This window comes from Camponotus vicinus, unplaced genomic scaffold (genome assembly GCF_025532165.1).
Source record: "Camponotus vicinus isolate PSW18456_S1 unplaced genomic scaffold, iyCamVici1.0 SCAF_8, whole genome shotgun sequence".
Classification (NCBI taxonomy): Eukaryota; Metazoa; Arthropoda; class Insecta; order Hymenoptera; family Formicidae; genus Camponotus; species Camponotus vicinus.
The window spans coordinates 11,092,994-11,111,090 of NW_028141980.1; the positions used below are offsets into that span (position 1 = coordinate 11,092,994).

The following is an 18,097-nucleotide window of genomic DNA, read 5'->3' on the forward strand; positions in this document are numbered from 1 at the left end:
AGAGAGAGAGAGAGAGAGAGAGAAACGGAGACGCGGGGAGAGCTTGCGGCGTCGGTCTTTGCCCCGAGTACGTGCTTCGAGTGACAAAGCTTCCAGCATGAGACCGACCGACCGACCGACCGTACGAACGCCAGAACGATACGACGCATCAAGGTCCTCGACGATCGATAGGCAGGCTCGACTCAACCTGGAACTATCCTCGTGCGCGCCGCTCTTTTGCCTCTGTTTAATATTTCGGCCGGGTATTTACACACGCGGCCGTTTTATCTGTGTCGCGGCCAAATCTCTCTTGTGCATTTTACAATTCCACGCCGAAAGATAATAATTCAACAAAGATGTGTAACTTTGAAATTAATTTAGCGCGTCGCGTATTTAATATTTCGAGCAATCGACGCGCTTTAATTTTAACGTTAGTCACCGTTGTTTTAATTTTTTTTACACGAATTATATTTTGTCGATGTAATTTTGCTCCGCAACTTTATCCTTTAAAAGTGTGATATCTCGATTAAACGGACTTTACGACAATGGCGGATTAAGTCGAGGGACCGCTAGTAGGTGTCGGCAGATCCGTATCTGGCTCCATCGAGCTGGTCGCGCCCGCTCTCAGAAGCGTGAAATGAAATTTGACAGATCAGACCGAGACCCTCTCGCGCCCTCGTCTCCTCCTCCCCCTGCCGCCTCCGTCTCGCTCTTTTCGTCGCCCGATCGCAACCTCGAGAGCTGCAAAATGGCGTTGGCGCTCGTCCCCCGGGTTTCCGCACCTTCGGGGTGCCCCACGGGCATCGACGGGCACCTCCCCCCCCTTTCCCCCCGTTCTCTCCCGTGGCGCACCCCATTTTATACGATTCTCTTTTATCTGTTACCTCCCTGCCGCCGCCGTCGCCGCTGCCGGTTATGCTCCCTCGGGGCATCCGCTGGAGCGGGTCTCCTTAGTTCCAACCCGACACCTTTTTACAAATACATCACACGGCCTTCTGGCCCTTTGCCGACTCTCATCCTAGAACCCCTCTCCCCTTCTTCGTATCGCTGTCCCATCGTAACGCTTCGTTACTGAAGGTGGTGCATAGTGGGTGTCCATTTGCTTAAGCACATCAAATGCTTCAAGCCACTCGGCTCTCGCGTTCACTTTGCTCAAGTACTTACAGTAACTCCGTGAGTTTTACACTACAGCACCAAACTGAGGAAATCGTAATCGACAGTGACATGATATTTTAATATAAATTGGTATCGCGATATATCGATAGTCAATCGACTGCAAAAAAATCGACTTAATATAAGAAAGTGCTAAACATTTTATAATATGAAAATTTTTTCTCTTTCGATGATCAGTGCCGCGCAGCGGGGATCTTCTCGTGATGCGATTTCGCTGAAACTTAACGAACTTTTTTTTTCTGCCTCGACACCCCTGTGTCCGTCGACATAAGTAACATAATCTACGATCAAAGTGCGGGAACGTCATCATCCGCGTTGACGATCACCCCGCCTCCTCTCTCGCGCCCAAACATCCGATCGTGTGACAGCTGTCCCCGCATCGGAAACGAAATTATATGCTCAAAGGATCGCACCGATCTCTATTTAGATTCTTATCTTTCGCGCCGTGACGCAACGCCCGGGAGATGTCATCGGCGTGTCTGGTGACCATGATCGTCCCTGGCACCTCGTACCGGGATAACGTAGCGCTCGATAATGGAACGTGTGAACGCGAATGGACGTCCGATTTCCAGGACGGTTTAATTGTGTTTCTTTGAAAGCATTGATAGCATCTAATGGGGACACACGGATGTTCGTAGATCGCGAATCTTCGTAAATGGCCGATTGCGAACTGGCTCGAGATTTCAACGCCAGAATCTTTCTAATTAAAAGAAGCAGGAATAATAATTTGACAAATCCTTGTTTCTTTTACGCGTCAATCCCGATTATTCATTTTATAAAATCGCTTCTCATTTTTTTCGCAGCGACGATGGTACCCTAAGTGGCGAAACGAGGAAGAAACGAAACGCTGAACATAAAATTGAAAAGTTTGACGTACGGCGGTTTATGGGACTTTTAGAACGTAGTAAACTCGCGCGTTATTCCTCCTTCCGTGGGTCGTTATATTTTTCTTCTCGTGGTCCGCGTGCTTTCCGAATGGATTTTTGTTGCCGCGATCGTTGTACGGTGCCGAGATGTTTGTCGTTCAAACGAAACCTTCTCCTCTCTTTCTCAACCTTCTGCCCGTTTTTACTCTCTTCAACGTGAATTACCGCTTCGCCACTTGCAAGATGATTTATTGCTGGCTACCGCCTTCGTTTCTGAATTAAAATTTATTTTACTTTTCAATTTTTTAATTCAATCTCATTCACATTTATGATTAATTCGCGTTCACTTGTGCCAATTTTAATAACGATTTAACAATGTTAATAGTTTAATAATAATATTTTAACTACACAATGATTCAATCAAAATTTTATAAAAATGGCAGAGCAATAAATGTAATACATTTTATACTTGTCATTTATAAATTTTATCTGTCCAGGATAAATTTTATTCAACGATAATTGGTACAGATCGCGGAAATTGCACCGACAAAGGGATCCCCTCGAGCCTTGGCGAATAAAGAAGTTGTTCGGCATTCCAAGCTCATTGAACGCTCGCATACCGAGATCCCCGCGGAACGGTTAATTATCCGAGGATTTTTCGGCAAACGTCGGTCGTACCGCCCTCCCAACATCGGAGCCGGCAAAGCGCGGGTCTAAGGGGTTAGCGATGAACTTCGACTCGGTAATGAAGCGCTCCCTCTCTTTGCCTAAACGAGTCGTCGCCTCTGCTTCGGATATATTTTATTGCACGGCCGGTCTGGTTTATTATCGCCACGGTTGCGCGAACTCCGTCTCGTTTCAATCCGCAACGTCTTTGTCGTTCTCACTCTCCGCGCTATAGCTCTATCCATTTCAAATACAATGAGAGAAAGAGAGAGAAAGAGAGAGAGAGAGAGAGAGAGAGAGAGAGAGAGAGAGAGAGAGAGAGAGCGTTAGGCGCATTTCTGCCTAGATCAACCCTTCCTCACGCCCGGCGACGACGATTTCAACCCTCGGAAAAACAGTGGCGCTCAACGAGCCGTGCTATCGCGCACGAGTTCGCGCGAAATAAAAGGGTTATGACTGTACATCTTACCCTCCGGGTACTATTGTAAGGAGCACGTTTCCAATTCGTTTGGACACCTTGTTAAAGTTCTGCCGCGTCGAATTATCGTGGCACATTTTATTATACTTTATGATTCTTTTATAAGTAAAAGATTTTATTTATCTAGCAAGACACAAATCTGAAAAATATAAGCATATTTGATACTAGTAAGAGATAAGTTGTATGTTTAACTTATCGTTTAATAGCCCTCGCATTTGTAGCGCATCTTAAGTTAACGAAGCATCCGATTTCGCATCGTTAACTTTTTAAATGCGCAACGCGCGATAACTTTCCAAACGAGCTTACATCAAATGAATTATTTGCGGAATATGAGAACCGACGGCTTTTAACGGTACGAGCTTAAAACTATAATGCGTCCTAATCCGGCAATATCTCATGCTGTCTTGTGGGATTCGTCGCTCACGCACAGCCGTCCCTATTTAGTGGATCATATATATTATACCACTCTCATCGCCAGATCAACCCCTCGTCGAATGACATTTTATCTTTTGCGATTGCACGTAAAATAATTCCCGGATAGATTTTTCACAGTAGAGAGCACGTTGAAATATTAAGCAAATTTTTTCGTCAAAGATAAGACTTATCTAATGCGGTTTACTTTTTTATCCGATACCTTCGTATACCCTCATAACTCGGGGTGCTCGAAGTAATCAAAATCCGGCGTTTGTCGGGTGTGAATAGTCACAAAGAGGAGGAGGTGGAGGAGAGCGAGAATGTCGTCTTAGCACCGCATCGGCATCTGTTCACGAAGGAATTACGACGTAACTTTGTCTCTCAAGATAGCGCGACGGTTTCTCTGGAGCTGAGTGCTATCCAGGATAGAGTGTAGGAGGTGATGGAACCGTTGGGTTATAGAAGCGAGTGGGAATCCGAGAGACGAAGAGGCTAGGAAGGAGACGGAGTAAAACCGAGAAAGAGCGAGAGAGAGAGAGAGAGAGAGAGAGAGAGAGGAAGATGTGGAAGAGAGAAAGAGAGAGAGACGAGGAGAGATCGAGAGCACGAGCGACCGGTAAGCACGGGAGTGTGCATGATGGGTGAGGCTCCTCCGAGGCTTGAGTTTCCATTGGGGTTGGTTCTTGCGATATAAGCTCTCGCAGCCACAGCACCGCCACCCATCCTGGGCCCGCCATCCTCTCCCCCTCCCCCTCCCCCCTCGCCATCTCTCGCCTCCACCGCTCTTCGCCACGCAGTTCGCCCGCAGACCCCTGCGAGACATACAGCATACCCACTATCACCCACAGATAGTGGTGGTTCGGGTCGTCTCTCGGTGTGCTACGGGGTGTCGCGAGCCTCATACATATTCAGCGGATGCATCACCCTCCTCCCACGTTCACCCTTCGCACCCCTCCCTCTCCCTTTACCCCCGCGCTCTCGACCTCCGCCCGAACCGCACCGGTCATCTATTGCCCCGACGTCCCCGAGGTCCCGCGTCGCACTGGACGCGGACGAAACTTTCCCCGGCCGTACGCTAAACTCAAATTATAGAGCAGTTTTCGAAACCGATTGATGTTTAGGCGTTTTATCAAAACTGAAAAGCGCCGCGGGAGCCGAGAGAGCCGTTACACTTTGTCGTTCAACCGATAGGCTTCCGAACGTCATATCAGCTCGTCCGCCTCTTTCCGTCTTTTCCTCTCTCGCATTTCTGACTTTCCTCTCGCAGGAGATCGCGGATCGATTTTAAACGTAAGCAACGCGATGCTGACGTTTCATATTTTTACGCTTATGAATATTCATGTTACATATTTCTAGTTTTTATGTATGTCGTTATTTTAATTCAATTATTATTATCATCCTCGTCATCATTTTTATTTGTAATTTTCACTTCTATCTTAATATCGCTGCTGCATATTATTATTATCAACATCTACTGCGCTAATGGCACTGAAAATAAAGTGCGCCATATATTTCTTCCCGGGGTGGCATGAAGGAAAAACACATATACTTTTTTTTCCTTTTTTTTAACGTCTTGTTATCAGTATATCGATGTGAGATATCTTTTTTCCGATAAAGAAAAAAAAAAGTGCAGCGTGCTTGTCCCGCCGCGAACGAAGTGTTTAACGGCGGTCGCATAAATATTTACACTCGCCGGGGTGTTTTTAGCCCGCGCGCGGAATCGAGATTACATCCGAATACATATGTAACAGTTCGCAACGATATTAGCAGTATTGCAGTATTTATGAAGCGAAGTTACGCCGAGTGATTTCCATCGCGCGGCAACAAATTTCTGCCCACCTCGCATTAAACGCCTAGCGCGATGACGTATTTGCAAATTTTCCCACTCGCCAAATTTCCTCCGCGCCCAATCTTTCAATAACTACGCGCCAAACAATTCCCGATACGATCGTGGTCTATACTTGGATAGAATCCTATTATATTAAACATACTCGCATTTAACCCACTCGTGAAATTTCCATCTCGCTGGCCCTTCGTCAATAGTTAGTACGCGTCGAAATGAAGCGAACTAATCCCGATAGCGATGCGTTCGGATTTATAGAATCAGACGCGAATTATCTTGACGCGATCCCCGATCAATACCTGGACAAAATCGGACACGACGAACACGCGTCGACGGCGCTTGCTTACAACACGTTCGACGACGTCGAGGTGCGCAAACGCGATCGCTGACATCCGCGACGCGACAGAAGAGCCATTTACATAATAATCCGAGCCGCGGGAACGACACGTAATTGATATAAATACGGGCGATGACGGTACCGACAGACGTACGGCAGACCGTGGCCGCTGGCCAACCTATGGTATCCATGGACTGGCTTCGCATAACTTAGCATAAATAATAAATAATATTGTAAACGCGCGTGCCCCGGTGTTAACGCATGTGCGTCATTAATAGGCACATATTCTCTCTCTCTCTTTCTCTTTCTCTCTCGCTCGTTTTCTGCACCCCTTTGCCACCCCGTTGCTTTCTCCTCTCGCTCTCTCGATCCACTCCGCACATATACACACATAGTATTATATTATATACTGTATACTTATGTGTGTGCATGTGTACCTGCCAACCCGCGTCTGTCTACCTTTGCCATCGACGCGTCGTCTCGCCGAGTTCATCGCCACGAGCACGTATTATACAATTCGAGACGATTTATGCACCTTCGATGTATGTCCATCAAATACAACAATCGCCTCGACGTATCAATAGAGATTATTAAACTTTGTGTGGGAACGGATCTGTATTTTAATTAATGTAAGGTGGGATTGATATTGATATCATGTAGAATAATATTGTTCAAATAACATTATTCATTTGCCAGTTCGAATATTGTAAAATGATAAAATTTGCTTGCTAGATTAGAACTGAGAGAGAGAAATTAGCTTTAAATCCCGAAAGTAGGCATCATGAATTCAAAATACTGTATAATTAAATGATTTTCGGTAAGTATAATAGCAACCGTATCGATCGATATTCTGTGCTAACTAAAAATAAATACACGAAAATAATTAACTTACTCTCGTATAAAAAAAAATGAGAAAATCGGTGATAATTTAGTAATATAAAGGAAAAACACACATGCATAATATTTGGCTTTTAGCTTATAATTATGTATGTTTTCGTTGTACAAGTTGCCTATCTACAGATAAGATAAACGATCATTTAAATTCCATTGTGGTGCGTACATATTCGACATTCAAAATGTCGAAAAACTGACCAATGTTTGTAGTTTCAAAAAATTTATTACAGCTCTTGTTTAATGATTGAATTAAAGACCCAATTGCATTAAATACTTAATTTTTTAATTAATAATTGCATAGTTATAATTTCGTAGTCTTATCAGAGATTCTAATAAATTATGTGTTAGAAAGAAAGAGAGAGAAAGTGTGTGTGTGTATTTTATACATATATTCGAAGCGATATGCATCTTTACGGCGGTGGATCACTAATAAGATTCTCTATACTTTGTTATTAAGGCGATTACGTCTAGTTCGCCGGATAGCTTGTACACGTATGTATTCGACATTCAAAATGTCGAAAAACTAACCAATGTTTGTAGTTTCAAATAAATTGATTACAGCTCTTGTTTAATGATTGAAAGAATTAAAGAACCAATTGCATCAAATACTTAATTTTTTAATTAATAATTGCACAGTTATAATTTCGTAGTCTTAGTCAGAGATTCTAATAAATTATGTGTTAGAAAGAAAGAGAGAGAAAGTGTGTGTGTGTGTGTGTGTATTTTATACATATATTCGAAGCGATATGCATCTTTACGGCGGTGGATCACTAATAAGATTCTCTATACTTTGTCATTAAGGCGATTACGTCTAGTTTGCCGGATAGCTTGTACACGTATGTATTCGACATTCAAAATGTGGAAAAACTAACCAATGTTTATAGTTTCAAAAAAATTTATTACAGTTCTTGTTTAATGATTGAAAGAATTAAAGAACCAATTGCATCAAATACTTAATTTTTTTACTAATAATTGCATAGTTATAATTTCGTAGTCTTATCAGAGATTCTAATAAATTATGTGTTAGAAAGAAAGAGAGAGAAAATGTATGTGTGTGTGTTTTATACATATATTCGAAGCGATATGCATCTTTACGGCGGTGGATCACTAATAAGATTCTCTATACTTTGTCATTAAGGCGATTACGTCTAGTTCGCCGGATAGCTTGTACACCCGTATTTTCTCGCTACTCGAGAGAAACGAGTTCTCCGCGCCGCGAGTCTCGCCGATAGGCGATTTCGTAAAGCATTAGTGAGCCCGGAGCTGTTAAATCGCGCTGTACGCAAACCGCCGCGTCGTTGCCTCCAACTCGATCGCTCGATCCCAGGTAGCCTCTTCGTGATGGCAATAATTGAGGAGGGAAGCGCACGGTAGCCGTGAGTAGCCGGGTGTCTCTTTCGCGTGTAACCGAATAGCGATACTAATCTTGTCGCGGTCCGTGGATACACGGAACGAGAGAGGTCTGCGTGTCCCGCATCCATCCAGACCCGAGTTCCAGTTCCAAGGGCCGGCGGCGGCGACGTCGCTCTCTACCCGGGTGTCCGCTTCCAGTCCTAATACCCTTTATCGCGAATTAAGATGTTGTCGGGGTGTGGTGTAGTCACCCGTTTCCCCTTTCTCCGAATCGGCCGAGTCGATTCGCCCAAAGTACCCTGCAGGTACCAATACACACGTACGCATACGTACAGCGAATAACGAAACTACACTTAAGCGTTACGGAAAAGAAGAAGAAGAAGAAGAAGCAATGAGCGCGCGGCGCCATGTCGGCCGGCGAGACGGATAGTTGGAGATAAGTAAAGGTACAGATACATAATGCTACGCACATTCTACGCTCGTCAGAGCGGAATATCAAGTTCGGAGTAGAAAATGTAGGAGATTAGACAACCTGGCCTTTCATCTTCTCACAAAAGATATATATATATATATATATATATATATATATATATATATTCGTTGGTAGATGTACAAATATAGCGAATGTGATACATTATTACACCTACGAGCGAAATTCAGTCTCGCGTCTTTGCGCGATAGTAAGTCTGTCTTCGTAGCTCGCTGGGTCGTATCGATTTATAACAAGCGATACGCGAGTGCAGCGATAGAACGCGCATTGCATCATCGCTATCGTCCTCCCCTCGCGATGTGCAATCGGGAAACTCGGCGCCAACCCTCCCGCGAAAGATACGGGCGCTAGTCCGCGATCCTTTCCTGACGAAGCGAGCGCCGGGGGCGGTTGATGCACGGGGCCCCATTACTTCCTGTCACGTCGTAAATAACGAAGCGGCATTGCGTGCCGTGTAGTAAACATTCAATAAACGGCCGAGATCCGTTTACAGGAATGCATAATGCGTCGACGAGGCAGTTTTCCGCTCGGGATCGCCGTACGTTTCTAGAGGAAGAGCCCCTTGAGGAAGAGCCGGCGCGGGCCCCAAGCCGAATATACTACCAAGGGATCGAATGGGAAAATGGAGGGACTAAATGCGGCTACTTTACTCGCGAAAGAGTCTGGCGAAGAACGAATAACGCGCGAGTATCAACGGGGTCGATGTCGCCAAGTTTCTATATATATGTACGCGTCGGTCTGTAACTTAGGATAATGGCACTCTGGGTCGTATCTGCATATCGGTTATCGGTCTCGCCGCGGATCAGACTCTGCCCGTCCTTGTCGCTCCCTCGAAGATGGCACCCAATTTGCGAATGCCCGAAATCGCAAACATCAATAGTCGCCCGAATGCTTAAGTAATATTCGGTGACGAAACAAAAATATTTATTAATGGAGATTTTTATTTCACTAACAGAAACTAAAAAAATTAAAAAAGATCATTTTAAGAAGATATTCAGATTTTATCTTATTTCATAAACAAGAAACATTTGATAAAATCAAAGAGTGGGATTTATCTATCTCGATAAACGTTAGACGTCATTAAACATTAGTTATCGATCTTTAATTATTGATATTATTGCAACCGTGTAAATTTACGTCGAGGCATGATTCTCACTGATTCACGATCGGAGACCGCGTCTTAGCTAGCGCGTGCATATCGATTAAACCAGAAGCCAGTTAACTCAAACGTTAACTCAAAGTCAGATTCTGCGATTTCTCAAGGCCTGTCTGCAATCTCGGCAAGTTCTTTTCACCTCGGTCGAATGTATCTGCGATAGACGATCGCCCGGATGCTAAGAAGATTGCAGGAGCGGAGCAATTTATCCGCGATCGCCCCGGAGGAACCGATGATCCATGAGTGGCCCGGAGCTACGAGTAATCCGGTCGGTAATCAAGAACCGCGACGCGTCGCCGATCGAAGAAGAACCGCACCGTGCGCGGACAGGTTTATCAATGCATATTGAAAACAAGCCAAGCCGTGAAAGAGGAACGGTTTGGAGCAACGGCAAAAACGAAGATTCGGTCGACAACATTCGATCTTTTCCACTTTTTTCCTTTGGGAAAGATCGGTTCATTCTTCGCGTTCAGTCTCTCTCTCCTTTCTCCCTCTGATGGTGTACACAAACGCACGCAGTTGCTTGAAATATGCCGCACGTTGTGAGTTAGTTTAATATGCAAATAGCGAGAGAGATAACGGGTCGATCTGCGAAGAGTGGAGAAGGCTAAGTCGTGATTCCGGTAGCCGTGTCTTCCCCAGCCCTGCATGTGTCGCGCTCCTCCTTCTTACTCGCTCCACGGCCCCCCAGTCTTACCGGACGACGTAGAAGATGAAGCGAAAGAAAGAGAGAGGACGATGAACGAAAAGAAGAGAAAAAAATTCATCTCACTTGCTCGCTCCCATGAGTGAATTGAAAGATAACGGGCCTACAGTTTAGCCCCCCATGAACGCCTAAAAAATACAGGATAATCTATTCGAATTTGACAAGATTAATTTTAATAATCCTGCTGAAACACTCAATCTCTAAAAACCTACTCGCAATATTACACATCTTCAATTGTTCAATTGTAAAGGTGTAAAAAATAATATTTAACATTTTTTTAATATCGTAGAAAATAGAGTAAAATAAAATTATATTGCTTTCAACTATTGCATATAGAGTATGAAACTTTCGAATTAACAAGTCTTTATATCAATTATCTTGCAGTGGTCTGCCAAAGACGCGAGCGTATCATACGGATATGTACTCTTCAGCATTTCGCAATAATGGGGGCGATATTTTTCGTCCGCCTTTTCGTGGCATTCCTGAATCGACCGCAAGGCATGAGCCTTGCTCCGAAGATAGTGAGAAAGGAGATTGTCGTCGTCGTCGTCGTTGATGTCATCGTCATCGTTTTCTTCTTCTTCTTCAACTCGTTTCACAGCAAGAAAGAAGAAGAACCATGACGTTGTGGCCCGGCACCGATGTTTGTCGTGACCTCGGTTAGGTGTACGTCAGTATACGTCGGCGTGTGTAGGAGGCACGAAGGAGCCAAAGGGGGTTGGTAGCTAAGGTAGATAGGTAAGCGCTTCATTAGGCCGCGAGAGCTCCCTAATTACACACGGCCTCATTAGCGGCTTCCACTCTCCCTCATCCGCGCGCGTTCCTCTACACGCTATCTCTGTACCACCTATATACGTGTATCCTCTGGAACCTCTTCGCCCTCTGTGTGCTGTCTCTCACTCTTCGTAGATATATATAGAGAAGAGAGAGAGAGGGAGAGAGAGACGAGTCGAGGGAGCTGGCGATACGTTAATGGAGCGGGAGGGAACGGAGAGGAGGGACCAGCGAGCTCGAGGGAGCCACAACGCCGTGTTCGTCGCCGCAATGAGGTTCCCGACAACCGACCGCGTCTCTCTGTATCTGCCTAAACGAGCCAGCAAACCGCCAAATGCCACCTGATCGCTCCACTGAACACGGAGAAATTACTCGTTACTCGACGCAGCTGACGAGAGCCCAAACTGAATGCAAATTTTTCAATCTTGTCGTAATAGAGATTCGCGACGTATTTGAAATAGAAGAAAGAATAATTTCGAAAAATTTGTGATCCAGGTTATATTATAAAGTCGGCCTCAAAATAGCACGCTCTCTCTATACGACGCGCGTTAACAAGCGGCGACTTTTACGAGTGCCGTGCCAGCCACTTTTACACCTGCATCAAATGAAAGTTAACGTGGAATGCCATCGCGTGACCCGGTCGAGACAAGCGAAACGTGGGAGTGAAATCTTCACCGAGCTAGGATGTCGAGTCGGTAATTTGTATTAATTAACTCACATCCTTCCTCGCTTTCTCTACGCGTCTAGGACCTCGGAGGAAAAATTAAAAGCCGTTCTGCCACCCCGTGCGCACGTGTAACTCCGCCGGACATTCCAGTAACAGGCTTCTCATTATTTATGCATTTAAAAGAGTCCACCCTAACAGGCGCGCACAACCCTTTCCTCGTCGAAGGATCAAAAATAGCTTCGGGACCACCACCCTCTCTGTGAAATCGGTTGAAAGGGGTTCGTCAGGCGGCTTACCACCACGACACCCCCGCGTCTCCACGCAGGCAAATTTAAATGTCACTTAACGCGTCATTAAGATCCTCATCCAGATCTAATTTAAAACACGAATGCATCGGTATTCCGGTATTTTTTAAATAAATTAATGAAACCAATATTACTAAATTTCTTTTAATAAATTTTTGCTTAATAAAATTTTATACACACATTTTACAATATTTATTATCATATATTATATACTCTTTTAAAAAGAAACGTGTGTATTAAATATCTCTCGCAAAGTTTGAAAGATAACAAAACAATATTCTGAATAGTCGAAAAAAATAGTGGCACGGAATCGACATATAAATTAGAGAAATCACTTTCGCGAAGCTCGGGGCGACATTTTTTCGCCATGTCGGCTGCGCGCGCGCACGAGAAATCAACGACGCGAAGAACCGAATAACACCGGGGGCAGATACACCTGGTCGTTCCGTTTCCCGCTGATTGATGCGTGTCGTCTGCCGGTCGGTCGGTTGCGCGACCAGTCGTCGCTTCGCCCAGTCCCGCCGGGGTTGAATGCAGTCGCGCGGGCCTTCGTCGCGGCGCGCCGCCGCGCCGGAAACGGTCCATCACACGACCACGTGACCACGTGACGGTCTGGCCTTTGTTCCACGCGATCATTAGTCTGTCAATATGCCCAAACGACGCTCGCCCTATACGTCCTCCTCCGCCTATCTCCTCCTCTCGTCGTCCCTCCCTCCCTCCCTCCCTGCCTCTCTCGTATGTACATATATGCGTTATCTACCTGCACAATGCGCCCATTGTCTTCCACACGCGTGTATTATATATTCCCATTATGCACGTGGACGCGTGCGTACCGAGCTTACCTGCACGTATCTATACGTGCACGCGTATGTGGCTCCCCGAAACGTGCTCCGATATGAATTTTACGCGAGATGGACGATACGATTGTTATCAATAGATACATTAAGATCTCGATACAGCTTGAATAATAAACCTGATCAGATAAACAATAGACAATTTTTATTTGCTGAATGCAATTATGTAATAATAATGCAAACCATGAAAATATGTGATAAATATACTTGCCCCGAAAGATCAGCCCCAGAATACAACATGAGGCGACACGTTATATACGATTGCTCTGTCGGCGCGCGATTTCATGCCAGCCCTCCAGCCCGCTGAAAGATCCGTAAATCACATTCCGGTTCATTGGATAATCCGGCGGTGTTAATGTTCCCCGCGTATCCCGTTGACACGTATCCGCCTCCTGCCACCCCTCGCTTCTTTTTTCGTCCTCTTGCTTCCCCTCCCTCTCTTTTCTCTCTCCCCGCGTCTTCGTTCGAGCTCTCCGTTTTCTCTCTGTCTTGGCCGTATACGTCGACGTTCTCCGATGATCCCGAAGGCGCCCCTACGCGTCTCCATCCCCGAGCTCGCGGAGATGCGCGTCGCGCCAAAGCAGAGAGGAGAGACGGGAAGCCGGCGCTAAATCCAGATATATGATGCGCGGCCGTGACATGCAAATCTGGTCAAAGCCCGGTGCCATTACGTTTTCAAATCTTTAAAGTGTGTTTAGACAGCCGACAAGCGGTGACGCGCTCTCTCGAAGATTGCGCTCGTGCGATCTCGGAGGATCGATTCGCTGTCTCGGTCGTCGGATGTCGATCGCGAAAGATAACGCATTTTAACATGCGTAAAATACAGTTCAATAATAGCATATTTTTAAGTATAAATTAGATGAATATCACTCTTCTCTATATCTATCAATACTACTTGTGCAAACTTATATAATGATATTATCCTGATTAAAATATGAAAAAAGTTAATCGAAAATAAATTTCTATTCGTATATATATTTTACAGCAATAAGAAAATTTCAAAAAAATACAATTAAAATTAAAAATTGAATCAAAATTGGCAAATTAGAGACACGGCGCGATCGTTGGAGCGCAAAAAAGAAACAAGGAACACTTCCTTCTCTTTCTAATTATTCATATATTTTCAAATAAATATTATTACATTACAATAAAAACGCAATAAAACGAACGGATTAATATTGCGCTGAAGATGGATCAAAAGATGATCCGAAACGTCCGTTTTATTGCGTTTTTATTGTAATGTAACAATATTTTTATTTGGAAATATATGAATAATTAGAAGGAAGGAAGTGTTGTGTCTTCCTCGCGCTCTAATTACTGCGCCATGGCTCTAATTTGCCAATTTTGATTCAATTTTTAATCGTCATTCGAGCCAATTTTCATTTAATTTTTAACAATTAAAATTATATTTCTGAAAATTCTCACAATTTTAACGATGTTTTCATGATTTGCGCGCAGTTTTACATCACTTTGCGGTAGAAAAAAACGCGACTCAAATTCGTCCTGATAGTTACATATCGTGAAAAGAAGTCGTATCATAAAGTATTAAAGATCAAGGGTAAGCGTTAAAAGTCAGAGGTGAGAGTCGCGAAAATTGGAGCATCGTTTGGATCATACTGCGGTGAACATGCAACCCTTCCTGGAAGCCATCAAGGACAAAAACGTGCGCGAGTCGGGCGCCGAACTGGCGATCCTTGCCGATCGACGGCTGTCCACGAGTGGGATCGATTCAACTCGGTCGTCGGAGACAACGAGTTTTTGCCGAACGATCGGGACACGGAATCGAGACGCAGTTTATTTCATTTGGCTCTCGATTCGTGAGGCAGAGCGATTCGCAGGAACGAACTTCGTGTACGCGCGCAATGCTTATACTTTATAGCGAATCCAATTAATGCCGCGTAAAAACTTGCCGGATTCGAGGGTGGTCGACACTTACAGTAAATCGCCCATCGCTCATGGATGGTTCTTCATGCGATGTCAGCAACGAGATGAACGGTGTTAAGTCCGTCGACGATCTTTGATAAACTTCGGTCCTCGACGAAGATCTATATCGCTCGAATCGAATCGCGCTCGTCTAGACGTCGTTCAAAATATTCAACCTGATAAGAAAACGCCGCGGTTTGGCCCGGGTTGTTTTTGCTCGTCCTTGAATCTCATGAATCGACGTTCGATCCGAATCATCGCCCCCGATGAGTCCTATCGATCGACGAGCGATCGAAGGCAAAGAGACAAAACGATCGTTTCGTGGTATTTCGCTTCTTGTCTTGGATTTTGTTTGGTCTCGTGGGCCTTTAGTCGAGCGACGAGTGGAGTCGGCAAAGTCGATACATCATTGTCTTTGTCAGGGAAGATTGAAACGGTCATTGTGAAAAGGGCATGATTTTTTTTTATAAACTTCAATAAAAAAATTAAATTATATATTATTCTTTATAGTAGAGAGAAGGAGACGTGTATGAAATATAGTAAAAAATGCCATTTAATAATATTGTTCGAGGGTACCTAAGAAATATATGAGTTTCTCTAATAATTCCGTGCACCTTAAACGAGGTTACGATAAAGCATAACGCGGCTCGTGCACAAAGAGGAATATCTACGACCGCGCATACGCTCTCCTTGCCTCCCTTGCCTGCTCGCGCGACCGGCATGAAATAATAATAAATACACAGCTGACCGAGAGTGGTATTGCGCGCTAAACTGATTCGTAAGCGTAGAAGCCGCGGAACAATGGGCGCGGACTCCGCGCCCGATGGCAAACATGGGCGAGGGGAGGGGGGCGGGACGGTCGGAAGGACCTGAGAACGACCACCGACACAATGGGGACCAAGTTGGCGGTCTGACCTCCGACCTCCCGGCTGTGCACCACCGACGTCCGCATTCGCATTCGATTCCGTTGCTTCGATTGTGTGCTAATGCCTCGTGCGGTGTCCACTACCGCGGCCTTAAGACACACGGTACCGGCTCCCGACCCCCTTCTGTCCGTCTTACTACTCTTTCGTGCCCCCCTGCCCCTCTTCCGATTGTCAATACCGTCGCACCTCGCTCGACACATATATGCTTCGAAACGTAATCAACGTGAATTCTCCTGAGATTCAATTTTGTGAAGTTGTCTCCGTCATTAATGTGTATCATATTTTAATTATCGTAATCATTGTATATATTTATAAATTATGGTAATTTTAGCTATTATTCGTCTCCGATTTCGTCGTTAAAAAACGCTTTCATCTTGAATCAGTAGAGCTGTAACGTTTTGTTACGCTATATTTATGTTGGCGCCATCCTCTTTTTATCTCGGGCGGCACGCAAGGGAGTGGATCGAAATCATTTACTGTCGCGATCACATAGCGATGACCGAGACGTCGGTCGGGTCGAATGGATTCGATTAGCGACGGCTCACCGCGGTACCGTCGACCATCGCCGTAATCGCTCCCGGCAGACTCGTAAGTCTTACTGCACGGCTAACGAACATCACTCCGGAATACGGATCGATGCGAATCTTCGCTATACATCGCGTCGTGAATTTATCATGATCACTTTGATAAAAATGGAGATATTAACAGTAGCGTTCATTACCAGATGTAACAATCGAAAACGTCTCCGCGATTAAGCTCTAGATTATAATTCTAGTAACATGTAAAAGGTCCATTTAATATAATCTCGAAGTATGTTGATTACGTTGCCTAATTATACTTTATATTATCTTTTATTTTTATTATTGAGCAACTGTGTAATTTCTTCTAATTTGTGCTCGAAAGAGTGATTAAATTTCAATGATTATGGCAAAGACAGCAAGTATTGATGCAGAAGATCTCGCTATCAAAACATCCCGTCAAACTCATTTCAATAAATATGATAAGTAGCGTTTGACGGTGTTTGAGGATGGTGTGAACCGGATGCAGCGTGCGGTGCATATCTGTTGCAAGAGAGAAAAAAGAGAAAGAGAGAGTGAAAGAGCCGCGCAACAATGACGCGGATCTTTCCGCCTCTAACGCAGCAGAGGGTGAACCCGGTTTCCGGTGGCCTTGCACCCGAATTTGAAACTTTCCCCGTTACGTCGACGGCGGAGCCGCGCGCGCGATGCGCGCCAGCGGGGGCGACGAGGGCGGCGGGGAGGAGGGCCGGGACGAAGGTCAGTGTCTGCATAAAACCACCCGAGGCTACAGACTGTCGGTTCTAGACTGCCGAGGCGTTTGCTATGCGGGCTGCGCAAGCCGCGGCTACGTGCCCTGCCTGACGAGCTGCGACTCAAATTCAACTCAAACTCTGCTTTCTGCATCTGCTATTCCGCTTTCCTTCGCTCTGTGTGCTGTCGCTGCCTCTCCACATAGTGTCCGGCCCGAGGAAGCCTCCCAGTCGTAGATTGCCTGCCACTTAAGGTGGCAATCCAAGAAACCGCAAATGAACCGTCACCGTATTATTGGGATTATCGCAAAAATTAATTGGCAATTTTAGAATTAAAAACGAACTTTCAAATAAAAATTTTGTATTTGAAAACTTTTATCAAAAATACCTAAAGTATTCTCAAGACGAAGAGCCAAGTTACATATATGTTTTATTGCAAAATATTACTCATTTTTGTCGGATATTTTCTAGCGAGAAACTAATTATAGAAAATGTGATGTAAAAATTGAAGAACGTCAGGAAGTATTTACATAGTGTCCGACCCGAGGAAGCCTCCCAGTCGTAGATTGCCTGCCATTTAAGGTGGCAATCCAAGAAACCGCGAATGAAACGTCATCGTATTATTGGGATTGTCGCAAAAATTAATTGGCAATTTTAGAATTAGAAACGAACTTTCAAATGAAAATTTTGTATTTGAAAACTTTTATCAAAAATACCTAAAGTATTCTCAAAACGAAGAGCCAAGTTACACATATGTTTTATTGCAAAATGTTATTCATTTTTGTCGGATATTTTCTAGCGAGAAACTAATTATAGAAAATGTGACGTAAAAATTGAAGAACGTCAGGAAGTATTTAAAAAAAATTTTAAATTATACTCTTTAGAATACGAAGAGGAATTTTCATTGTTCGCGATGGACATCCCCGTCTTCTTCGACCACACTTATCCAATTAACATTCACGTCGCGTAAGCGTGATCGCGTCGTAAATATAATACCGTAATAGTCCGCGACTTGCTCGGCCG

At 44.6% G+C, this 18,097-nt stretch overlaps 2 long non-coding RNA genes across 9 annotated transcripts in view; one reads left to right on the top strand and one right to left on the bottom strand.

Annotated features, from left to right (window-relative positions):
* LOC145976065 (uncharacterized) overlaps positions 1-18,097 on the bottom strand; it is a 204,189-nt gene that overhangs the window by 62,977 nt on the left and 123,115 nt on the right. For 2 of the 5 annotated variants that reach the window (XR_014440170.1, XR_014440169.1), the window contains exon 6: positions 2,030-2,291. The exons of the other annotated variants lie outside the window; for them this stretch is intronic. This is a non-coding gene — a long non-coding RNA (uncharacterized LOC145976065). The remainder of the gene's footprint in view (positions 1-2,029; positions 2,292-18,097) is intronic. 5 annotated transcript variants of the gene reach the window in all.
* Positions 1-18,097, top strand: part of LOC145976067 (uncharacterized) — a 143,215-nt gene that overhangs the window by 11,198 nt on the left and 113,920 nt on the right. The gene's annotated exons all lie outside the window — the stretch shown is intronic.